We start from the raw sequence: 25,961 nt of genomic DNA, 5'->3' as shown, positions 1-25,961 counted from the left end.
AGCAGGGTGGGTCAAAGCCCCTGTGTGGGGAAGACAAGATCTTGCATTTGTCCCCTCCTCACTGAATCTCTGTGAAATCATGTCCTTTCCTGCTGCTATAATCACTGATTATATGCCATTTGCCTGTTGTATTAAAGCTGCTTCCTTAATTAATATAATTTTAAAGGACGGTCTTGGCATGAAGGAGACAAGCTCTTTTGAAGTCCAATAAACACATTTTGTATGTGATCATCGTAAGCAACTCCTGCAGCTTTTCTATGGTGAGGAGGCAGAAAGCACCACGAGTTAATGAACGTGTTTTAACCACCTGATGCTGGTCAAAGCTTTAATCTATTAGGTTTAAGGCTGAGTGGAGGAGGGGAAGCAGAGCGCTCTGCCATGCTCCCCAGTACCACCGAAACTGTTAATCAGCCTGCTCTGCAGTCTACTGCGGAGTTTGCTTTATTAAAGCTCCCTGCTGCCTGCACACGTTCACTGGCACAGACATCGAGAGACAAGCAAACACTTACCCAAGTGCAGAGTACTCACTGCTGCATTGCAGAGTTTACTGGCATAAAATGATGGGGGTAGGTAATTGCAGGTGGAGGCTTGGGTCCTCCCTTAGCCTGCCCGCATCTGCAATCTCCTGGATTTCTGTAGTAGGGGATATGAGGAGGGCTGGGAGCAAAATATGCTTTTTAGAGCTCTCTTTCTAATTCCTAAATGCCTGGAGAGCTGGCACTGCTTGTACTAGTCTCAAATGTGGTCTATGCTGCTTAATGTGGTTTTTGTTCACAGTTATTCCATAAAACTAAAAATTAATTTCCTTTGAGGTACTTGAAGGGGTAAGCATAATTTTATTTATTATAGTTATAAACTAACCTTGCCTCTGCCCAGAGGCTCTCTCTTAGGCTGAGGATGTTGTTGTGCTGTTGAAATATTCAAATTAAAATCAACCTCCTTTCAAGGACCTGGCAGCTTGAGTATTAGAGGCTTTCTGGTTTTCCTATGGGTTTTCTCATATAGAAGGTTGAACAGGATGAAGTCACTTTTGGAGGAACTTGTGGGTGATTAATTCGGTTCATTTCCTCTTTCCCACCAATCCTATCTGCAGGGTTATGCTTTTTTTCTTTTATTTTTTTCCTTTGTGCCAGCACAGAAATATTTGATTATTTATTGAAGTTTAATACCAAATAGCTGCTCTGTTCTGTAATATCTGTAACCAGATATCTGTAATGTTTGTATCTGGATTTGTTGTTTTCAACAGACAGGTTTTTTTCTGGAAGAAAGCTGGTATTTGCTTAAGAATTGTTACATATTTCTAATCTGTAAATATGCACATGGAAATTTAATTATAATAATTTTGTTCTTTGTGATTCAGAATTTCTTATTTCCCCTTGTATTTCTTAGGTATGCGTCTCAGCTGCTTTTATTTTTTTAATGAAACAAGGATGGCTCAGATTTCTTCTCCTTGCACGTTTCCTAGTGATACAGTACTGCAGTCTCTGCCTTGCTCAGTTTATGTCTAATTGCAGAGTATTTAGCAAAAGAATCCATGTGCAAGTTTTAGATTTGAAGTTAACCATCTATTATACTTGGCTTTATTAGCAGATGTCATCTGAACAGCAGAGACAGTGTAATAGGGAGAAACTAATCTTCAAGCCTATATGAAGATAGGATTGCATCAGTCAGATTCAAGAACTTGTAGCCTGGGAGAATTTAGGAAAAAGGAAATTTTCTTTTTGTTGTAAAGCCAGGATGTTTCATTGCAAGTGTGACATCTGTGGCAGCACTGGTTACTGACAGTCTTCTGGGACAAGCTGGCCAGAAGGATTGGGTATTGTGGGAATTAAATGTTCATATGGCAGCTTAACTGTTGAATGCACATGTTCTGAAGGAAAAACATGATTTACCTAAAGAGAACTACTGGGGCTTGATTTCTGGAGTTGTTGAAAAAACTCTCTTTACTCCCACAGAAATTAGTGGGAGCCTTGGGTACCAGAGGCTTCCGAAAACAAGGTCTTATTGTCAAGATGAAGACTGTGAAAGAGAAGCCTGATATAATTTCATTATTATTTTAACCTTCCATATCCCAGTTTTCATACCAATAAAATGAGGATGACATTTTACTACCTTTAAGGAGTTGTGAGTGTTAACATAGTACAATCTTAGTAGTCCTGCAAGGAAGACATTGAGAAGTGACACTGTTTTTATGCTGCTAAATTGCTCAAAAATGGTCACTTTCTTATTGTTCAAATCTGACTTTAATTCACTTCCTCCAGTGACCCTTTCAGTGTTAATCTACCACACAGAAGTGTTGCAGTTTTAATTAAAAAGGAAATCTTTATCTCACTAAGCTTAGTCTGCCATCTGATCATGCAGTATGGTTTACAGACAGTATTATCTGTCTAATTTACATCATAAAACTGTGACTTAAGCAAGGCAGAACACATTGGCAATCCTCAGTAAATAATGCTGTTCTAACCAAAACTGGATATGTTTTAAGCAAAATTTGACTGTAAGAATGGAGATGCGAGTACGTGGCACATGGTGCTGCACACAAGGAGGGTTACAGGGACACAGAGAACTCAGTGGGATGCTTCATTAAAATAAAATCTCTAAACTCAGTTTGGAGCAACTCCTGAAAATACATGCACCAGCTCAACCACGAGACAGGAATTTGAGGCAGGATTTACCAGATTAAATTATTTGGTTTATGATATAATGAGGGCTAGTGGTTCCTATTGACCTTTAAAATCTATGATCCTAAATACTGGCAGTGGTTATGTCCCACATCACTTGGAATTCCATAAATCATATAGCATGGTGAGCTGCAAAGCTATGAACTGTCCTGAGGGCCTGCATGTGGCAAATATTCACATTTGACTGGCTAATATCCCCAAATCTCACCCCAGAAGGTGATGAGATTAGCAGAAGTCAAGGACTTTAGCAAAATTCTCCTGTTAGTTGTTCTTATATTTGGGTCAAGGTGAAGCAGTTGTCCCAGGACAGGACAGACTTGAAGAAGAGCAGGAAAACCAGCGTCACTGCTCAGTTCCCAACAGCACTGGCACATCAAGGTAGCAAACATGATTCAGGAGTCACTGAGCAAAAACAGAGCCCTACAACACTATTTTTCATATTACTGTCACGATTTTTAAAACATTGTGGGAGGAAAGCAGTGGGGGAAAGAAGAGGAGGGAGAAACCGGATCTTGTATTTCTTATTAGCAGAGGAAGGAGAGAGGTACAAGATCTGTATCACACTGTAAGCTCTTTACCTCAGAGGAAAGTGAACCCCATCCGGCAAGAATTAAATGTTAATGTATCAAATCATGTCCAAAAGCATATAAAACTCAAAGGACAGCTTATGATACCCTCTGAAAACAAGATCTAATTTAATTCATTTGCATATCTTGACACCCAATCCTGCAAATTGGCATTGGTGGGCTAATGCCCTGCTACCATTAAACTCCCTTGAGCTTATCGGAAAACTGCTTTCAACAAACTGCAGGCACTGAATTGAAGCATCTGGTCAGGGAAAACCAGATCAAACCACATCATCTTAACTGTGATCCATTTTGGGATGCAGAAGGGTGGCAGCAATCCTTGGTAGAAAGAAACAATAAACTGATTTTGCTGAGAACCTCATCCATCACTGGTCACAGTGACCCATGGATGATTAATCTCATTAAAAACTTCAGCCTCATGGCAAAAGTAATAGCAGACACACTAAAAGTGTGCTAGATACGCTTTCACAAATATGAATGGGTCTGGCTCATGTCCCTGAGAAGAACTCCATTTCCAAATTGGGCAAACTTTTCACTGACTCTAGTTGAACTTCGGCCATTTACTCTGTGTCAGATGCCATCTTTAAGACCTGTGGAAACTGTACAGAAGGTACCTGGCCTGTTATTGAGCCAAGTCCATATACTCAATTCAGGGAAGGAAGAGCTGAATCAGTGGGCATGAAACGTTACCTCTTAATGCAGTGAGCTTTCTGACAACTAGCGTCTCTGCTGCCTCAGCTCTTTAAATGAGGGGATTGGTAAAGAGTCTGGGCAACATATCTGATTTTCTGTGTGTCTGTGAATCCAAGGAGTTTTCACTGTTTTGGAGGATTATATACGCCTAACAGTATAGTCAATTTTTCATGTTGGTCCTTTTTGCTGTCTTCTACCTACCTGTAGAGTTGCAAGAGCATGCATACAGTTGCCAAAACTGCTCCTGTGCACAGTACAGCTTGGAAAATTGTACATTTTCTTCTCATACCTTGTGAACACAATCCATGACACTGAGTGCATCCATGTTGTCCATCTGTAGTTAGATTTGGTACTTGGCCCTGGTCTTTCAGTCATCTACATGAAACTGTATCAACCCAGTATCTGGGTTTAGCAAGCTAAATAGCTACCTCTCTTAAGACACTTGGATGCATTTGAGAGGGTGGGGCTCAAGGATCTGCACACCATGGACACTACCTACACAGACCTGGGCACATTCACTCCCTTCTCCCAAGAATATTCTCCAGTTCCCATGGTCTTATGCACACAAATCTCACTCAACTGTGCTCACCAGCCTACTAGCTGGCATGAAAACCTGGGGAATTCTACATCAATCCTCTCATTATTTGACCACTTGGGATTTTTACTGAACCTTGTGAATAAAATATCCAAACATTTTTCAGGTGCAAAAAGTAGTTCAGGACTTCCATATTCGGCACTTTCAGGATCTCCATATACCACATAACTGAGGCCAGTTCATGCTATGGGTTTGGCCTGCAGTAGTAAGTAATTTGACTTCAGATTCATCAAAACAAAGGCTGTGCATTCAAAGAGCTGTGATACCAATCAGTATGCTGGAGCAGCTTGACATGGAGGCTCTGTGAAAAGCTACACCAGCTTGGAACTGCCGTAATAGCATGCTCCATGCTGCACTTTCACCTGGGACTTGAGCATCACACTGGGTCTGAGAGGTCTAGGACCTTGACAAGCCTTGAGACAGGAGAGACTCTCTGGGGCCATTCATTCAGCCCTTCCATCTTCATTGCCATGCTCAGGACAAATGAAGGAGTTCCAAGCATGAGCCCATACCTCTGGCACTGCCCCTTGCTCTGATAGGTGTCTTGCCTGAGTTATATTTACTGGAGAGATGAGAGTAAAAAGATATGTTTAGGTACAACTGTGCTTAGGAAAAATACACTGTGTGATTGAGGCATTCTCCAGCAGAGAAGGACAGCTCAGGGACCAGGACAAAAGAGACTCACCTCACCCCATGCCTTGGATATCGCTAACGTGTGTGCAGACAAACACACACACATACAAGCAGCCTTTTCCAACAGCAGCCTCCTGTCCTTGTTTGCCAACAGTGACATCCAGACCCTATGAGCACTTCATTTAACAACTTGCTATGTCACAGCTTGGTTGGCAGTTAAGAGCCAGGAATATAACTGGGGCAACAAACACCATCTGGCTGAGATCAGCTCTAACAGGCATCTGTGTGTACACATCCGTAGCCCCAGTTTGATCTGGCCTTGCCAGCACCCCAATGCATGAAGTTTGCTGTGGTGGGACTGACATCATGTGCTGAGGAAGCAGTGGCAGCACACTCAGCCATAGCAGAAGCAAGAAGTGTGTTTTTGTAACAGCCTCTGAAATCGTTTATTGCACTTGGTCACCTTATGAGGAGGATGTTGGTTTGGTCCTCTGCCATGCTTGGGGCAAGTGCATTCTGATACCAATGCTGGGGAAGCAAGGTGACACTCACTCCTAATTGCAGACAGCAGTGGAGTCTGGTAGGATGCCAGATCTGTTCCCAGAGCACCGCAGTGTGGTCACAGTTCGTGTGCTCCTGAGGGACACAGGCCATATCCTACAGGCAGCCAGGGAACCAGTGCTTGCTCCAGGTGTGAACTGCAAAGACAGCCTGTAAACAGGCTTTTTTGTCTCCTCCATAACAGGGTCCCAGTACATAATGGTGTGTTTGAGCACAGTACACAAACCCAAGGCTCAATCATGTGTGCAGGGAAGCATACCAGATCATTGCTTCCTAGACTGTTGAATTAAATGTCCAATACCTAATGTTAATATTAACCTATATACTGAATGTTTTGGAATGTACCTGTTTGTACTGAGCTCTCCCAACTGAAACACTTCAACTGCAGTTCTCGGCACAGAATTCATTATTCTGAAACTTGCTTTCTCAATTAGCTGGAAAGAGCCTGATTGTTTTCACCCTTTGGATCACATTTTAACTCCTGTAATAGCTTTACCTGAAATAGATTGATGAGCATTCAACAGTGCTATGATTACAGGCTGATTACATTTTCTTCATGAATGACACTTTTCATGTAATTGGGTGTGAATTTAGGGAGAGTCTTTTTAAACTTCATTAGTAATTCAGCTGGTTGTCTCTTCTGATTGGTACAACTTGCATCTGTCACAGGAGGGTATTTCATTGAGCCATGCACTTTTTTAAATGTAAACGTGAACTTAGACCAAACTGAAAGTTCTAAGTCTGCTTACACCTCAGCATGAACCCAGGGTCTCCATCACATAGTTTTGAGTGCTCCAGCTGGACACAACTATGCCCTGGCAACCCTATACATCAGCAGACATACCTGCCTCATGCCTTCCTGATTAAAGAGCAGACAATGTGATCCCAAGCTATTGCCAGCAATCTGGACAAAAACTGCATAGCTCACAGGTACAGCATGACTGAGCCTGTAGTCAGACTGGTGCTTTCACCTCAGTATTGTTGGTTTTGTCTGCAGCTTGCAGAATATCGGCTCTGCCTTCACAGGCAATACGCCGTGGAGTTAAAGAGGTTTGGGAAAATATGCTTTATGAGAAAAGATGGAAAATGTTTAGGTTGTTTTGTTTAGAGAAAAGTTGACTGAGGAAGAAAGGATAACTTTTCAAATATATAAAAGGCACTGCAGAGAGGAAGTTATATATGCTACGGACAAGACAAGAAGCAAGGTTCTTGGATTGCAGTAAGGCGTATCAGGGTAAAAACTTCTTATCAGTAAGGAGGTGAAAGGCGGAAACCAATTATCAGGAGGGCATGGCACTTCCACCATTTCACCCAATGCCTGTTGGGCATGTCATCAGCAGGGGCAGGGCACCGACGTAGCATAAGCAGGCAAAGACAGGCTGGATCAGAAGGGAGAAGAGCCTCAGCACCTCCTGAGCAGATCCCAGGTCACCATGAGCAACAGTAGAAAGGCTCACTCCCGCTAGACCCTCCATTAATGGAGCTGCATAAATATCTGCCACAGGTGTAACTAATTCAAACTTATTTTCAAAGCACCATCATTAAACTGCAGAGCTGAGACCAGAGTGCGGGTAATCTAATTCTTAGTTATCTGTGCTGCCAACTATACCACAAATACTGCCATTCTCCTGACACATGAAATTAAGCCAGGCTGATGACGACTTTTCACTTCAGTATGGTTTAACACAGAGGTGTTAGCAGCAGCAGCCCCGAGTCCTAGGGGACCAGGGAAAACCTCAATCAGAAGGTGGGGGAAGTTATTTGGTGGGCTAGAAAGCTATTGTAAGTGTCCTCCCATGAATGCGACCGTGAGCAATAAATGATTTTTGTGCCCCCAGGTTTGTAAGCAGGTCATATTTTCACGATGTCCAGCATGCTGCTGTGTTTTCTGCAATAAAGCTCACCTAATCAAAACAAGTCAGAGCTTATCTAAGCCCCTAGCCGCAGATATCTCTGTGGTGGCTACAGAGCCGGGTTTCCTAGCAACCTAAAAGGCATTAGACAGGGCTTTGTCGACATTTATCTGTTACACACAAAACCCCCGGTTTGAATAATGTTATGGGTGTGACATCAACTGACAAAAGCCAGGAAATTCAGAGCTGGGTCTGATTTTCTATCCTTGCCGCTCATCAGGCTGAAAAACAAAAGGCACAGTCATGTGAATGATGAGCAGAGCAAACCAACCTTTATATTTCCTGGCTTTTCTCCCGAACGAGATGCCATTTAAATGAGGTGTTTGGTATTAATTTCCTCTGTTTAAGACAGGTTTAATACTCACATTAGGTAGCATGTTGCAGAGTTCTCAGTTTCTTCATGGCCTACCTTCTTCCTTGGAGGGGCCGGCCTGAGTGAGGAAAGAGGTATCCCTCTGTAATTTTTGTTTTCTCCGTGATGGAACCAGCTTTCAAATCCATGCCTTCATAGGTGAAGGCTGTGAGCCTGCTCTAAGCAGGGCCACCAGTGTTCTTCAGCAGTAAAGATCATTATTGGCTCGGGGTGGAGCCGTTGAGGATATGCAAGTTAAAAACACTACATCTTACTACTAGTGCCCAACTTCAAAAATGGGAAGAACATTTTTATAGGTTTCAAGGGATTCTTGATATGGATTCTTGGAATGGGTCTTGTTATCAAGCATTATGAAAACAAAAGGTCAAGAGAAAAAAGAATTAATGTAGGTGGGTTTTTTACCCAGACCAAAAATATACTGGGGACTGATGAATGGTCTGAAAAGTGATACTTCAGCAATGTCCTTTATTTCTCCACTTGTAGCAATAGCAGTGTTTAAAACCTCACAGCTTGCAGTTTGTGGAGGAGAATGATGGAAGAAGAGATGGAAGAACTGCCATTGCTGCTGATTGTCACTTCAAATCCTTGGGGAAAGTCTTCTGGAAGTGAATGGGAACTGATCACCTCTCTACAGACTTCTTGAGTCATCTCAGAGAATTTAATAGAAAATAATTCTTTTGCTTCAGATTGGTATAATGTGACTTAAAAGTGCTAGAAAAAAGTCTTAATTTTCACAATCTAAATTATCAATCAGATGGAGTAAATTAATCTGACTTCTGTTGCAATTCTGTGTACCAGCTNACGTTTATTTGCACTACACAGCTTTTCCTATGTGTATTTGCACTTGCACTACTTTAGTAGTTCCACCTCTGGGGCTTTCACACAAAGATAAGAGCCTTTTTTACATTTGTTTGAGGCCTGACGTGAAAGGTTTATCTCCATGTAAATTTTTCCAGCCTGGTTGTGAAACCTCTGAAATGGATGGTAAAGAAAGTTCTGGTGAAACTTAGCTGTAGTTGAGTACTCCAATGCTGTAAGGGAAAATCCCCTGAATTGCTGTCAGTGGGTGAGCAGCCAGGCTTTCATCACCTTCATTCTTCACTGTAATCTTCATTAACATAAGAGTTGGTATTTTGCTCCTCACTGATGGATGCCATACTGTTTGAACTCCAAGGGACTGGTGGAATAAAGGCATGTACACAGGCCTCTCTGCTGACCACAGCTAGCATTTCTTTAGCAAGCATAGCATGAATATAACCGCTACATATACCATAATGGAGAGGCATTACTATGCGCGTTATCACTTTCAAGCTTTGAAAGAAACAGAAGCAGAAGGAGGTTCTTGCACTTTCTGCCGACATCATCTTTACTGTCCATCCATTTGTTCCCCATTTAGCCTCCCCACTGGCAAAGCCTCTATTATGTGCTCAAAGATGAGACAATGGGAGCCCACTACCGTGGCGAATGGGCGCATTGTTCCATGGGCTCCCTATAGAAATCCCTGCGTTCGCATGACCCGTTTTCCAAAGTTTGTGCGGTTTTTTTTGAAGAGGGAGGGTAAGAGGAAAAGGGACAATGTTTCACAGCTCTGCACAGATTAGTGGTACGTTCATGCCCATACACTGAGATGGATAAAATAGCCATATTTTTTTTCCCAAAGTGCTTATTTGTAATGCATGCATGAACTCACTTAACAAGCTTAAAATATTTAGTGAACATTGAAATGAATGGAGAGTGTGGGAGGGGGGACAAAACTAGCAGAGATAATTGAATACACTTAGCAGTCATAGCAGCTTTACATAGCTGTATCGTATTCTCTATGGATAACACAGCTGGGACAATATGATTAGAGTTTTAAAATATCTAGGGATTTCTGTCTTAAGATAGTTATCAAAAATTGCAAACTTAAACATTAAATATTTTTGGCTAAGTTAAAATATATACCTCTTTATTTAATGTGTGATAAAATATTGTAAAATAGAGAATATTTTCCCTTTGCCATTTTTGCAGGACCCATATAAGAAGGAAGGCTCTCTGAGAGGGTCTGTTTTGGAACAGGAGTCTGCCTTGGGAAAGCCAAAGGCTGCCAAAGACACGTGGATTAAAACACAGAAGGCAAAAGTCCCTCAGACTTGACAGTGCTTGAAATGTCAAATAAGATCAAGGAGACAGGTTGCTATAACACAGGTTCATATCACCTGTAAAACTGCTGAAGTCCTCCAGTGCTGGAGAAAATCTTGCCAGATTAAATCACAAATTTCCAGCTTCATTCCAACTGAGCCTAAATTTGTACCTTTGCCCTTGTTCTGACTAGGAGTAGGACCTCAAACCCACAGACTGCAGCAACACATCCATCTCGGCTCACACCTTATTAACTGCTTGATTAGAGCAGCACTGGGGAAACTCTGCACTTTGCTTTCCCTTTCTCTCTGGTGCCTGATGCCACTCGTTGCAGGACCATGTTCAGCACAAAGCGCTTGGAGAGGCTGAGCCTTCCTGATCACGCACGGTTAGTGAGAGGTAAAGGTCTCCTCTGCTGGGCTTTTCCTCTCTTTTCTGAGATAACTGACCTTGATGCCACAACGAAGCTCTTCTCCAGGTCACACCACTTGCTCTGCATCCAGTACCTTAGCTGGAGCTGGCGACTAATGCATGGCTGCTTAATTTGGAAGAGCAATATGAAGGTCACTAAGGAAGGTAATGCGGTTCTGTTGGTTGAACATGGGGATAAGGGCACCACAAAAACATAATCTACTTTGCTGGGGATGCGATCAACCAGGTTTATATATGCAGTTGGCAAGCGGTACTTCTGAGTGTTATTCTATCAGATAATCCAGACAGCAGAGCAATTATATATCTCTCTGCTTCCCTAATATGGCTTTAATCTAGGGATTAGGTAATTTTCATATGTGTAGGGTTTTCTAAAACAGTATTAAAGGTAACTCTTATTTTCTTCCTTCTTGTTTCTTGTTTTTCATTTATGAAATACTTATTTCTGTAACCAAGCAAAGGTTACAGGTTACAGTCTAAGGGGAAGATTCCTAATATTCCAAAGGGCAAAACCTCAGTGGGACAAGCCCTCCTTTTCCATCCAGAGTAAGATGTCCAGAAACCTCAGAAAACTCTCTGGGGTTTGCAGACAGCTTTGCTGCGTGTGTGCAGGTGGCTGAAGTGTCCGTCATATGAGACTCATCACATACATGGAGCCCAGGTGGTCTGTGGATGGGCAGTAAACTTTCTGTATATCTCTCTCCAGCCCAACCATCACAGCATATATCAGGGAATTAGGGTCTCACAAAACAGTCCTGCCCAACACTTAGACAATTCTCTCTGACAGGGATCCCCAGCTCAACATCCTGTGCCAGGCAGGGTTGTGAGTGGGAAGGAAGGAAGTGGTTGTGGTGTTAAGGTGTGATGGATGTGATCCAGAGGAAGCTTCTGCAGATGGAGGCCCTATCTTCTAGCTCCTGAGATCAGGGTCCTGCATCAAAGCTTCAGCTAGGTTTGTGTGATTCAGCTACTCAGCAGAGGGATGCCTTTCTGACCAGGGAACATCACATCTGCCCATATATTTGTTATTAAGTGTAAAGTGATTCAGCGTTGAATTCTCAAAGGTGCTCTGACAATTCTACATTCTTCCATAAAATTCTACATTTTTCCATAAAACAAAGGGCCCACTGTGGGCTTGGGAGAGGGTGATGATGGACCAGACACCAAGGACCAGATAGCCTGTCAGAATTTAAAACACAAAATCATATAAAAAGCATTTGGACTATTTTTCTTGGTTCTTTTCTTTGGAGAAAAAATTATTTTGTTCCTCTCTCTATTTCATTGTATTACTCTTCCAAGATCTGTTTCATTTGTTTACCTCTTGCATTTTACAAAATATCATCTGAAGGGATGTGAAGGCTCTATGTCAACAACACGCATAAGCATACAGCTGACTACGAGTGACGTGGTTAGATTGTTCTTCTGCTTAATGGCAGAAGCATCTGATGTGAGGAAACCGCTAGCTAAGGCACTGCCACCGCCTGGTTTCTCAGCATTCCTCCTCTTACCTCTCTGGCACTGGAATGATCATACCACTACCTGAGGAAGGGTCTTTAATTATATAGGGAATTCTCTGGGGAAGGCAAAAGTGCTAAGAGCATGTTAGGGCAGGACTGGCAGAGACTTCTAGGCTCCACTTTCATACCTCTCCTTGCCTGTGCTGCATAGTTCTGACAGTTCACTTGTCCCAGTGCTTATGCCTCATAACTGTGGAATCAGGGATATTTGCTGAGTTAATTTTCAGCTAGATGAGTTTTCTAAGACTGGCTGACCATGAGATCAGCAACAGAGTGAGCACAGTGTAGTGTGGAGGAAAAAGTGTGACCACATGGTCAAGAGCAGAGATGCAGGATGTGCCTGTGCCACCAATTGGAGGGAGGTGAGGAAATGGCTGTTTGAAAGCAGGTCACACGCAGAGGCAGCTTAAGCTAAGGATAAAACCAGAACTGAGAGATTAACATCAAGGGAGAACTACTTAAGCTGCAGTTAAGACTACAGCTTAAAGTTCCTCAAGAAGATGTGGACATACAGCTATGAATAATATTAGGCTGGAAATTAAAGTAGTTCTAGCCGTGAGAGAAGTAGGATTCCAAAATAGCTTTCCAGTGAGAGTAGAAGTACTCAAACAAGAGACTGAGCTTAAGGAGATTTACGTGATACAGTTGCTGCAGTAGAGAGGAACCTGGGCCAAAGACCCAGAAGGTATATTTCCACCCTATCTCCCCTGCTTGTTTTCATTTTAACTCTCTCTGTTACTCTCCTTTCTTCTTCTCTTTTTTCCTGTTCCTTTTCTACTCTGATGACAAGCCGGAAAATCCTCTCTGTGCATTTTCTCTGTTGCTGTTACATCCATTTGGCAGAACAAGGCAAAGGCAAATCCTGTTCTGGTACATCTCAGTAGGCTTATTGAAGTCTGCAGGCAGAGCCAGCATGGGGCTGACCCTCGGGGCACAGAAGCAGGGGCTGTGGAAGGCCATGGAACCCTGGTGACAAAAGAGTCCTTTCGCTCCTGGTGCATGGCTGGTTCCCCTTGCTCTGTGCCATGGACATGCTCGTGCCTTGGCAGGGCAGTTGAAAAGCACTTGATTTCTGCTGGGGAAAGCTGATGGCATAGTATCTACCCAAGAAGGCTATTGAGGGTTTAGAATCATTTAGAGCATGACTGCCATGTTTCTGTGGAGCAGAAAAGTCAAAAATCCACGTACAACTGTAATGACCATCACTATAAACATAATGTTCTGTTTAATTGGAAATGGAGAGGCTGACTAGGTAGCAGTTATTGGGGCGAAGCAGGCAACACCCTCAGAACACAGTTTCAAAGGCCACAGGAAAGCTGCATCTTGCTCTGCCTTTAGCAAAAGTGATTACCCATCACTTTTGGAATCCAGTCGTCCCATGCTTGGCCAGGCTGGTCTGAGGCTGAACAACATGGTGTCAGGCTTCCTCTGCTGTACCCTGGCACTGTCAGAGCACGTGACTCATTCCTGCACCTCTAGGCTCTGAAACTAAGCTTGAATAGAGAAACTTGTTTTAACACATAATTAATACAAAGAGGGGCTCTTTGGCAGAGGGTATAATGCTTCCTGGCACTGACTGCTTCGTTTGCACTGGTGCCCACTTACAGTGACTGTATTTTGCAGCTTGCAAAAGAATTGCTTGATTTTCACTATATGCCTTTCTATAAAAAGTGAGCATGTCTTGCAAGAAGGTTGGTCAGTTAATACAAAAGTAATTTAGGTGCTAGATAGACCAAGCCACTTTTTCCTTCTGTCACACTATTGCAGCAGGTGTTTTGGTCATGAGCATCCACCTGAAAAGTTCCCACAACTCTATTAGTTGGCATTAGCGCCTTCACTTCTCAGAAAGAAAACTGTTGCTTTTGACTGTTCAGGCTGTAATTCCACAAGTACCTCAGCCATATATCAACTAGGTTGCTGTGGTCATGCTCTTCCTCCCATCTAGGCCATGAAACCTTGCCTCTTCCCTCAAACAGCTCCGGCATTAACCAGCTCCAGTGCCCTGGCATTTCAGCATGCCTAACTGGCAGAAAGCCTCTGCTTCTTTCTTAGCAGGTCAAAGGGGTATGTCCAAAGTCACAGGAGCTGGCCAGAGAGCAGCCAAGCCTGATGATCCTGCAGTTAGTTGGGTTCAGACTGAGGAAGAACAACAACATCCAGGTCTCACTCACAGGTTGTGGGGAACAGATTTAAGGCATCCAGTGGCTTAATTCATCTTGCTGGAGTTTTCCTTAATTGCCACAGCAATGAATTTAGCTTCTTTCTGTGAAACCTCATCGTTAGAGATGATATGCAACTACATACATACCCATCTAAGTACGGTATTAACAACTGAGTGAAGGGGAATATTAGAACTACTGCAGTTTCCTTCTCTCGATCAGTGTTCTGTGGGATTTCCCTTGTTGAAAGAATAAGTTAATACTAATTAAGATGAAAGCAGAATACAAAGCGGAAACTTCCAAAGTGTCTGTCACTTGTGTTTATGTAAATTAAAATATCTCATATACAGGAAACCCTGGGCCTTCCTTTTTTGTCTCTTGATTTTAGGTTCCACTATCAGTTCTGTGGTACAAGATGTGTGCTGTCATCCTGCCCACTCTTGTGCAGCCCAGGCTCCATCAGTCCCAGACAACCTAACAATAGGTTAGCATCCTGCACTGGTAGCTGTTTCACCAGCAGGTGCCAAGGGAAATGGCTGCGAGCTAGAAGTACCTCTAACAAAGGCAAGAGGAAGTGACCAGGTGTCCTTTGAGCACCATGGTCCCTCTGAGTGGCTAGTCAATATTCAGAGCCTTTACTTTTTTTGTTGGTTTTTTTTCCTTTGGAAGTGTCTGCTGGGCTTTAATCTTAAACAAAAGCATTTTATTTACAGCCAATGACCATAGGACCTTATTTGTCTGATTGTGATAGAAATAAAAAACAACTAGGCCATTTTCATGACCCAACTCTACCTGTATTCTCTGCGCACAGACCTTCCTGATGACTCATTCTTGAGGAAGTTCTTGCAACATAACCCATTGCTATTTGGGCAGGTTTTATTTTTTTTTAACTCACACACATACATTGAACTTGCATTGGTTTTGGCCAGAGAAGCCTTCTGCTCAACCCATCATTTGGCCCAGAGTTTGGCCCACTGATGGCTGTTACTTTTTTCTTGTATAATAGATTCACAGAATGGATTGGGTTGGAAGGGACCTTAAAGATCATCTACTTACAACATCCCTGCCATGGGAAGGGATACCTTCCATTAGACCAGGTTGCTCAAAGTGCTGTCCAACCTGGCCCTGAACACTTCCAGGAACGGGACATCCACAACTTCTCTGGGTAACCTGTTCCAGTACATCTGCACCCTCACAGTAAAGAATTTCCACCTAACATCTAATTTAAATCTCTCCTTTTTTATTTTAAAAACATTACTCCTTGTCTTATCATGACATGCATTTGTAAAAAGTCTCTCTCCATCTTTCTCGTAGGCCCCCTTTAGATACAGTTTATCAGGTGTTTCACGCAACGAAGGGTCTTAACTGAGCCTTAAGGAAATTTTCCTTGTGCTTTAATCAGAACTATGATTTTGGGTAAGACAGATTAGTAACTTCTGGTATTATTAGTTCTCTTGTAGCAATGGGTAAAGTATCAGATCTTAGAGAAACACTTATCAGCAGCAACTTCTCAGAAAAATTTGAGCCTATAAATAATGAAGTTCTTCCCTTTCTGGAACATCCTTGATTATCATAATCCTGAGGGACTGTTACAGCTTGTAGAATGTATCCATGCACATAACAAAGTTTTGCATGGTGCCAAAGTATTCTCTACAGTTGGAGGGATCATGCAATTAAAAAAATTAGAAAAAAAAAAAGAAACGAAGAAATTGTTCAGCATGGTGGAAATCATCTGCTTAAAATAAATCATGATTGAACAAACTGCCTCAGGAGTGGAAGGAGCTCAAAAAGTCAGCAGAGCCCATGTTCTGGGTGCTAAGTGATACTGCCTACGGATCTGTGCAGAAATGTGGGCATTTATATTACTTATATGTAGGACAGCATGTCAGCTGAAGGGAAAAAATAGCTGGTACTCTATTAGGTTAGGCCTGATGAATACCTGCCCAGAAGCTAACCTAATATCTGTGTGCCAGATACCCTGACGTGATGCCCAGATCACAGAACAATTTGATTTTTTGGTGAAGGACTGTATCTACTGAGGCAGATTAAATAATATGAGATAGAAGAATGTGGGGAAGAATTTAGCAAATGTTTGTGGTAGCTCGGAGAACCAAGTGAAAATACAGATATATTTGTTTGCAGACCTCATTGCTGCTCCATCCTGCCTTCATGTTCACAGATTTCTTCCTCAACAGGCTTCCCCTCACTTAGTTGGCCGTCGCTCACATGGCATCAACGTGTAGTCCCTTTTCAGCCACCAGACTCTGGACTTCTTGCTTTAGGTTACTGTTTCAGTTTGAATAATGTGGGATGAGAATGAGCCGTGGATCTATAGATGTGCTCTCCTGCCTATTCCTTACTGGATTGTAGTTTCACAAGTACAGCTTCATTAGAAAGGTCTGCAGCGGAGATTGCCTTCCCACTCTTTCCTGTTTGCATGCATGCAGGGCAGAATAGTCTTTTTCGTCTCTGCATTCCCAGTATAAGATGTTTATAGATGCACAGAGGCCACTTTGGTCTAATTTTATAGTCTCTCTGTAGGAGGGAAGGCAGAGTTAAAGCAGTTCATTGGGGCCTAAGAACACTGGGATCAATTCCTCACTTAATATACAGACAAATTGGGTAATTCAGTTCATTTCCTTCTTTATCTTAAGTGTCTTTTTAAAATAGGGATAATGACATTTAGATACATAGGATCACAGCAGGCCAGAGGTGACTGCTGCATGAGTGGGCATTGCCCTCACAGCTTTAAGCTGACTATCACCCGTAGCAAGGCAGTAAATTTCAGCCCAGGCTTTTACACAAGTGCTGTTAAAGATGTCCACCAGACTGTTACAATTTGTGCTGGAGCCTGTGCCTGCTGGCTGTGCTGGCTGCTGGCAGGTTGTGTGCAGGTGGCTCTCTGTGCCACAGGCAGTGGTGCAGCTATGGCCCAGGCGTGCTCACAGCACGCTGTGGTGCTGTGTGTGACCTGGAGAAAAACGTAGCCCAAACCCTCTTGGTGCTCCGTGTAAGAGAAGCAAGAACCAATTGCTAAAACTGCCCATATTGTCTTTTATCCCTTTCTCAAAAGAGAAAGGAATATTATGAAGAGGTAAGAGTTGCTGCAGTGACTTGGTGACTGTGACTCAGCTAGTCTGATATTTTGTCTGGCAGAGACACCTACCAGGCATCTAGCAGGACAAGGCAAGAAGCAGCACGAGAGGCCAACAGTAGTAATTTGCCACCAAGAAAACCCATTCCTAATGGCCCATGGTGAGATACTACGTGGAACATGATTTATATTTGAGTTTGTGCTTATGATGCACCTTTAACCCATTCAAGTGCCTAGACTCCCTTTGAATCTGCATTTTGATTCTATTCTTCACATGCATAACAGTCTGTGACAATGAGTTTCCCTTCTAATTATTTATTGTGGGGAAAAATAGTCTTTGAATTACCAAATGTTCCATTTAGTGAATATCCTCTGAATTTCTGATAACAATATTCTATCTTTTTTGTTTCAGTTCTGCAGGACTTCATAAAGATATTATATGCTATATGAACTTTACAGTATTATGTTTTCTTTTGGAGCCCTAGAGTTGAAATGAAATATGATAAGTTTTTTTAAAAAGCAAATAATGTTTTTCCTGTCATGGTCATTGCTTGCTCAAACTCAAAGAAAAAAGAAACTTCTTTCACTTAACATCACAGAATCATAGAACCATTTAGGTTGGGAAAGACCTCTAAGTCATCAAGTCCAACTGTTAATCCAGCACTGCCATGTTCACCACTAAACCATGTCCCTAAGTGCCATATCTACGCCTCTTTTAAATACCTCCAGGGACAGACTCCATCATTTGCCTGGGCAGACTGTTCCAATGCTTGACAACCCTTTTGATGAGGATTTTTTTCCTAATATCCAATGAGAATCTCACCTTGTGCAACTTGAGGCCATTTTCTCTTGTCTCATCACTTGTTGCCTGGGTGAAGAGCTGCAACCTCCTTTCTGGTAGTTGTAGAGAGCGACAAGGTCCCCCACAGGTCCTCCTTTTCTCCAGACTAAAGACCCCCAGCTCCCTCAGCTGCTCCTCATAAGACTTGCACTCCAGACCCTTCAGCAGCTCCATAGTCCTTCTCTGGACACGCTCCAGCACGTCAACGTCTTTCTTGTGGTGGAGGGGCCCAGAACTGGACACAGTACTAGAGGTACAGCCTCATCAGTGCCAAGTACAGGGGGATGATCACTGCCCTGGTCCTGCTGGCCACACTATTTCTGACACAGATCAGGATGCCATTGGCCTTCTTGGCCACCTGGGCACACTGCTGGCTCATGTTCAGCAATGCTGTCGATGAGCAACTCCATGTCCTTTTTCAGGCAGCTTTGCAGCTGCCCTGCCCCAAGCCTGTAGCGCTGCAGGGGGTTGTTGTGACCCAAATGCAGGATGCGGCACTTGGCCTTTTTGAACCTCATAATGTTGGTCTTGGCCCATCAATCCAACCTGTCCAGATCCCACTGCAGAGCCTTCCTACCCTCCAGCAGATCAACACTCCCACCCAAATTGGCATTGTCTGTAAATTTGCTGAGGGTCAACTTGCTTGCCTCATCCAGATAATTGATAAAGACATTAAACAGGACTGGCCCCAATACTGAGCCCTGGGGAACACCACTTGTAACCTGCCACCAACTTGATGTAAATCCATTCACCACCGCACTCTGGGCCCAGCAATACAGCCAATTTTCTACCCAGAGATGAGTGCACCCATCCAAGCCAGGAGCAGCCAGTTTCTCCAGAAGAATACTGTGGGAAATGGTGTCAAAGGCTTTACTAAAGTCCATGTAGAAAACATTGACAGCCTTTCCCTTATCCACGAAGTGGGTCACCTTGTCATAGAAGGAGATCAGGAGGATCTCCTTTCATAAGGAAAGGCAGGAGATGCCTTTCATAAATCCATGCTGGCTGGGCCTGATCCCCCAGTTGTTCTGCACATGCCTTGTGATGGCATAGTAAATGATCTGCTCCATGACCTTCTCTTGGCACTGAGGTCAGGCTGACAGGCATGTAGTTCCCCAGATCCTCCTTCCAACCCTTCCTGTAGATGGGTGTCTCATTTGCCAACCTCCAGTCAACTGGGACCTCCCTGTTAGCCAGGGCTGCTGATAAATTATGGGAAGTGGCTCAGTGAGCACTTGTCAGCTTGCTCAGTACCTTTGGATGGATCTCATCTGGCACCATAGACTCGTGAGCATCTCAATGGTGTAGCAGGTCACTGACCACTTTCCCTTGGGGAAATGGGGTTTTCATTACGCTCCCTATCCCCGTTTTCCAGCTCAGGAGGCTGCGCACATCTGGAGAACAACTGATCTTACTATTCAAGACTGAGGCAAAGAAGGCATTAAGTACCTTAGCCTTTTCCTCATTGTTTGTCCCTATGTTTTCCACACATCCAATAAAGGATGGAGATTCTCCTTAGCCCTCCTTTTGTTCCTACAGTACTTATAGAAACATTTTTTGTTGTCTTTTACGGTAGTAGCCAGATTAAATTCTAGTTGGGCTTTGGCCCTTCTATATTTCTCTCTGCATAACTTCACAATATCCTTGTAGTCCTCCTGCCTGCCCTTTCTTCTGCAGGTCATAAACTCTCCTTTATTTCCTGAGTTTCAGCCAAAGCTCTCTTCAGCCAGGCCACCAGCTCATATTTTGGTAAAATCTAAATTTTTCCTCTCGTGTAGCTGCTTGGCTTCTTTTTCAGCTAACCTATGCCTGCTATAGGCATATACAAATGCATATGAAGAAATTTCTATTCCTTCTGATGAGCTTGGTTCTATGTTTTGGCAATTAACTAGCACTGAAGAGTTAAATGATGGAAATAGCTAGTTTTGATTGATTCACATAGTTCTATATTCCTAAATTTTGAAACTTTTCAGAGATTGAAGACATACTTGAACATAATATTTTATTACCTGTTGTATTACCTGTTTGATCATCTATCTTGCCTTAACTGTTTACTGCTTTAGTGGTATATTTAGTCTCTGGTTCAAGTATATGCCCACATATTATAGCGTTGAATCAGTTCCTTAAGGAGAAAATACACTTTCAGAGTTGGAATTAAGTCAGTGTGACTAGAAGTACTTAAATATACACTCCATTTGGATTTCATCTGGGTTTGCTTCTTACACATATTCCTTTCCCTTACAGGTTTTTAGCCTGTTCACTCACATGGACTGGATATTTACAGTAGCTGCTTGGAAAACAGGGTGACTTAGATGGGCTTGAGCAGATCTAAGGCTGAGATTCAAGAACCTTGCAGTGCATTTGCCTACTAAAGACAAGGAGCTAGAGAGCAGGATTAATTTATACAACAGTGACTATAAAAATATTTTATTCTCTGCCCATAGTCACCCATTCATTCAGAAACCACAGAAGCAGACATTTCTGATGTGAACACTGAGTTAGGTCCCCTAGGTGTCTTATGTCCCAACAGCAGGGCAAAAATGAGGAAAAACTGACACTTGCATGAGAGTTTCAGGTACAGACTGCCACATACACTTCAGACTTAAATAAGCCTCTGCTTCAGAGGCTGACTTTGGATGTCCTTGAAGTCTGGTATTATGCATTCTGATAGGCAAGTACAGAAATGAGCCAGATGCAGCAATTTAGTCATATAGGGAGGTTTGTAGTAAACTTCTGCACAACAGGGTAGTGACAGTGTACTTAGTAAAGCCACATGCTTTTTTAAAAATAGTGCTATTGATTTTCTTAGTGTGTGTATCAAATGTTAGCACATTCATTAGAACAGCAGCCTTCCAAACACTGCTGTAGAACAACCAGCAGGCCTAGAGTCAATATCTATCTGAATACTGGCTCACTTTCAAAGGGCAACTTAAAATTAGGGCATTGACTTTTCATGTTACAGAGGAAAGATTTTAAAGGGAGCATTTATCAAAGAGTGTTAGGCAAGATTTAGTAAATACAGCTGGGTTGCAGGTCCTTCTTGAGCAGGCAAAGATGTGTGCATGAAACTGTGTACGACACTAGCAAAACAACATAACACGTGTTTATATATATATATATATATATATATATATATGTATAAACATCTGGGGTAATGGTCTGGTATAGTTACATGAGAGAAAAAAGAGGAAGACATTTGTCTAAGGAAACTTTCAGTTCTAAACTCCTGTGTGAGTATATTGAAACATCCTTGAGTAGGAATGTAATGTATTACAGTGATTAAATAAATACTGTGTCTGTGTCCTTATAATGTAATTTTTTGAACAGTACTGTGAACAAAGCAGCATGTCAGGACAAATATATCCTTTGTTGGCAATAACTTAACAGGAACAAAATACAGTCCATTGTGTCTGTTGAAAAAGAGCTAATATAACATAGTAAAATCAACTTTTTTTCTCTCTCCTTGTAAGGATGAGAGACGAGGGAGGAAGAGTAAAGGTCATTCCACTTCTCATAGATTTACTATGAATTTGTGATTTATCTGGTTTTAGTTTTTCCCTTTTGTGTCTGTTCATGCAATCCTTCAAACTCTCGTGGTCTCTGAGAAAAGGCTCCATGCAATGGGTTCAGTATCTGCTGTGTCCATCTATATTCTGAATTTAATTCTGTTTTCTTAAACCCACGAGGATGATTTATGTCTCTGGAGAACAAATGTTCGCACTGTCAGGTCACTGCTTGTTTCCTCTGTTTAGGTTTATCTAATTTCTGTGGATTTAATTTGGTTGGTGTGTTGGTTGGCTGGTTGGGGTTTTTTGGAGGTTTCTTTTTACCCAGTTCACCATAGTGCTCCACTGTCAACTACCTACCTGTGATGATGTGGGTGGGGAGAGGAGGAGGTGAAGATGTCTGGTTGCATTGCTTTAGCTGCCAGCAAAAATGGCCCTAGGAACAAAGCCAGAACCACCTCCTGAAGTACCCTATTTCTCTTTCTTATGTAGAGAGGGAGACAACCTCCTCAAAGGCCCTAACTTAAGCACCTTAATTAATTGGAAGAGAATAGGGACATGCACAGTTATATAAAGATTTTAGCTGTGTTGACTGACCCTTCAGAAATGTCCATTACTGCTGTGATGCAGAAGGACACTTTGGTGAGGTGACTGATGCCAGTGGCTACCACTGGTGATACCACAGTGGTGGCTCCCAGCTGTCCCAGGGCCATCACATCTGGGCTGGGACTGCTGCCATAGATACTGGATTCAGTGAAATCTTCACAAAATCCCATGTTGATCTCTTCCTTCTTCCTAGCCACATGTTGAAGACATTGCATTTTCCTTTCGTTCTGTATTTTTTATGTTTTCCCTACTTTCTCTTCTGTGATGCAGACCATCAGTCTAAGAGAATGATTTCATTGGTTTTATTGTTTACAGGTCTTGTTAATTTTTAACCAGATTGCCACAGAGACTTGTTTGGTGAGGTTTGCGTTTTGCAACTTCCAAGTCTCGGCTGTCACACACTGAAAGGGCTTTTGTGGTGTTATTGTGTGGCAAGCAGTAAGAGTAAACAAATGTTTCAGAGATACTCTATGTTCTAATGGAAACAAAAGGTAGAAAACACCTGTCTCTGCATTATTCTCTCCATCCAGCTGTCCTTGTAATTGATACTAGATACCTCTTTCCAGTGTGTATCTTATTTTGAACCAGGTTAAAGTGTTCCTAACGATGAGACTCTCCTTGTTTTATTTTCTTTTATGTTGAATGCATTATAACTGCAAATGAATTTTACTCTTTGCTCAAGATGCAAATATTTTTATTTCCTGCTCCAAAAAGAAAAAACATGGCTTTGGGCAGTAAGCCTGTGTAAAGCACAGTTTTAGCAGTTTTATTGTTCCCCAAAGATTATGACCTCTCTGAAGTCTCTCTGAACTCCTGAATTTCCTCCTAAACTGTAACCAAAGTTGGGCTCTAGAGTCTAAGGGGTCATTCAGGAATCCTTATTATTATGATATATTGCATTTATCTTGTCTCCTTTGATGAATGCTGAGCAATAATGTTAAACCTTTCTTCCTTTCCCAGCAGGATAGATTTTCATCTGGTATTAAGTGACTTCAAAATAAACCCAAGATAAAGTCAGCAACAGAATGAGCGAATGGAGCATTGAGGAGCAAATATGGGGCCACAGTGAGGGTTTGAGTTTTCCTTGTCATTATACCACCAAAAAGAACCCTTGTAACCAGTGAAATCAATTCTTGACTTCTTTTCCATTTAAACCACCAATTCAGAAGGTGTCTTTAAATTAATCTCTTAGAGCAGTAATTCACATGTGATTTATGGTGATTCAGCAGATTCATGGTGAATTTAAAACACTGGTTTGAGAAACTTGACCCCTGCGGCAAAAAAGTTAATTTCCAAAACTGTGAAGTGCCCAAAATATGGACTCCTATGTCTGCCTGATTTTATGAAATAAGACTAACATTCTTTACCATGTTTTTAAAATACTCTGCATCAAGGCTGCCATGGATGCTCAAACTATTGAATTAGACTTACTCAGGTAACCCTCCTCTTCCTTAACCTTCTCTTTCTTCTAGTTTTAAGCGCCTTGGAGCTACCAGAGATCGAGTTGGGATCTGCCATGGGGATTTCACAGTGAGCTCTGAGAAACACCAAGTGTAGACACTGTTGGGAAATTAACCAAATTACCAAGCTCGCACAATTTATAAAAAGTTAGTGTTTTATGTCCTTTCTGGAAAAAAAAATCCTTTCAAAGCAAGCAGATCCTTTTGGAGCATGAGGAAAAAAAATGCAGCACTAGCTAATCCCATGAAGACTTCCCTTTGGCAATGCCTTCCTGTAAGTAAAATAGTCCCCTAAAAGCTGTCCAGAAGGATAATGTTCTCAGATGGCCACAGAGATAATATGAAAAAATGCTTTTTGGAAACATTTGCCATCAAAACCACTCAGAGGATCTCCTTGCTGCTTTGGTACCTGGACATTTCCTGTGTGGAAGGAAGGCAAAATCTGTTTTTGTCCATGCCAGCCCCAGACACCCTGGGCCTAGGCCCACAGCTAAACCTGGGCCCATTTTTATTATGGTGTAAAAAGTCCCCAGCTGGCCTGGCTGTGCTGAGATCTGTAGTTCACTCTCTGCCTTCTGTACAGATGGACACATCAAGAAGGGTGAAATGAGCCACATGCACCCCCTGGGGATTTGAGATCACAGAGGTCATAGAATATTCTGAGTTGGAAGGGATTCACACAGGGGTCAAAGCCACAGCCTTGGTGTTATTATCACCTTGCTCTAACCATGGGACATGGCACTAAAGTAAAAGGGACAATAAAAAACTGCTCAGAAATGAAGTTATGTATGTTATGAACCTATTTGTGAAATTACCCCCAGATTTTATTTTTCATTCAAAAATAGGTTCCTTCCTGGCTAGAAAATTATCTATTTGAAATTTAAATGACTTTGACATTAAATTAAAAATTTGATTTCTGGATTTTAAAATTTCATTTTAATTAAGTGGTAAAGTCCTTTGGAATTTAAAGCAACTGAAACTCTCTGAAGACAAATGGCAGACGCATTATTTGAAATTTGATGATAAACTTGTCCATAATTTTATCCAATTATATTAAGAGGTCTTTCTATTACAAAGCATTAAAAAGCACTACTAAGGCCAGAGAGGTGTTAGTGAAATATTGTTTCTGTTGTGTGGAGCTCTGTACAGAATTGTGTGGGCTTAAATAAAATGTATCTTGATAGTTTACCTTAAAACTCTCTGTCCTTTTCCTCAGTTCAGTTGAATCCTATGAAATAGATACGCAGCTTGGAGAAGTTCTTCACACCCCCACAAATGCTAAAAATGGCCCTGATACAACATGTATTTATGTAACAAAATCATCTGCATTAATATCTTCCTTTCCTTTCTGCAAGAAGCACAGGAGGGACCCAGGCTGACACATTTTCATGCAGCCCCTTCCATTCTTCTCCTTGCATTTGGGGCAGCAGGGATGAGCTGTGTTTTCCCTTAAAAGAAAGGCCACCGAATAAACAGGAATATGATATGGCTATTAATAGGGTCTGCTGCAAACCTGCAGCCCAAGCTTTTGGGCTCTCTCCCTTCAAATATTCAATATCCTGTTATGGATCAAAATTGCGTGGTAACAACAGTTCTGGTCACTGTTGTTCTCCTGATCTTTCAAAATAAAGAGAGTATTAAAACTGAAATATTTCTTCTACTTTTCTGAAAAGACAAGATGGTATCTGATGGGATAAAGTGTGATGTATTGAGCTGTTAGCCTCTTACTTACATCTGGCAGAATGAAGAGAAAAATGGCCCTGCTTGGCAGCTGTTTGCTGTCCCATTTGTCACCATCATGTTCAGGTGGACATCTGCTCTCTAGATCACAGCTGAAACCCCTGGCACCTGGGCAGGTGTGCAGCTGAGAAGAGGGCTCAGGTGAACAAAACAAGGGGCTTTATGTTGGTCTCCTAGGACTGGCTGCCAGGCTGAGATGAAAGGAAAGAGGAGTGAATTGTTGCTACTGCTGCTGCTGCCAATAGGGTCAGAGAAAGTCTTGGTAACCCTGCCATGTTTAGCATCACTAAAATATCTGGGATAATCAACAGCCAACAAGCCTCACCATTTTTCATACAGAGATTTCTGTGCCGGCTCTGCCATTCTCCTCTGACATCCAAAAGTGCTGCATCCCTTCCTTATGCCACGTCTCACCAGGATGGCTCCCAGCTGCAAGCTGGCTCTTTGGCCGA

At 42.2% G+C, this 25,961-nt stretch overlaps 1 long non-coding RNA gene across 2 annotated transcripts; it reads left to right on the top strand.

Annotated features, from left to right (window-relative positions):
- The first annotated feature begins 480 nt into the window (after positions 1-480).
- Positions 481-24,304, top strand: LOC108496784. 2 transcript variants are annotated; one of them, XR_001874583.1, is made up of 3 exons: positions 481-566; positions 23,270-23,380; positions 23,782-24,304. It is a non-coding gene; the product is annotated as an uncharacterized LOC108496784 (long non-coding RNA). The 2 variants fall into 2 exon arrangements; XR_001874584.1 differs by having other exon boundaries at positions 487-566; positions 23,273-23,380.
- Positions 24,305-25,961: the final 1,657 nt, after the last annotated feature.

The sequence above is a fragment of the Lepidothrix coronata genome, unplaced genomic scaffold (genome assembly GCF_001604755.1).
Source record: "Lepidothrix coronata isolate B3197 unplaced genomic scaffold, Lepidothrix_coronata-1.0 Scaffold43, whole genome shotgun sequence".
NCBI classification, from domain to species: Eukaryota; Metazoa; Chordata; class Aves; order Passeriformes; family Pipridae; genus Lepidothrix; species Lepidothrix coronata.
This window is presented reverse-complemented; position numbering and strand designations above follow the sequence as displayed.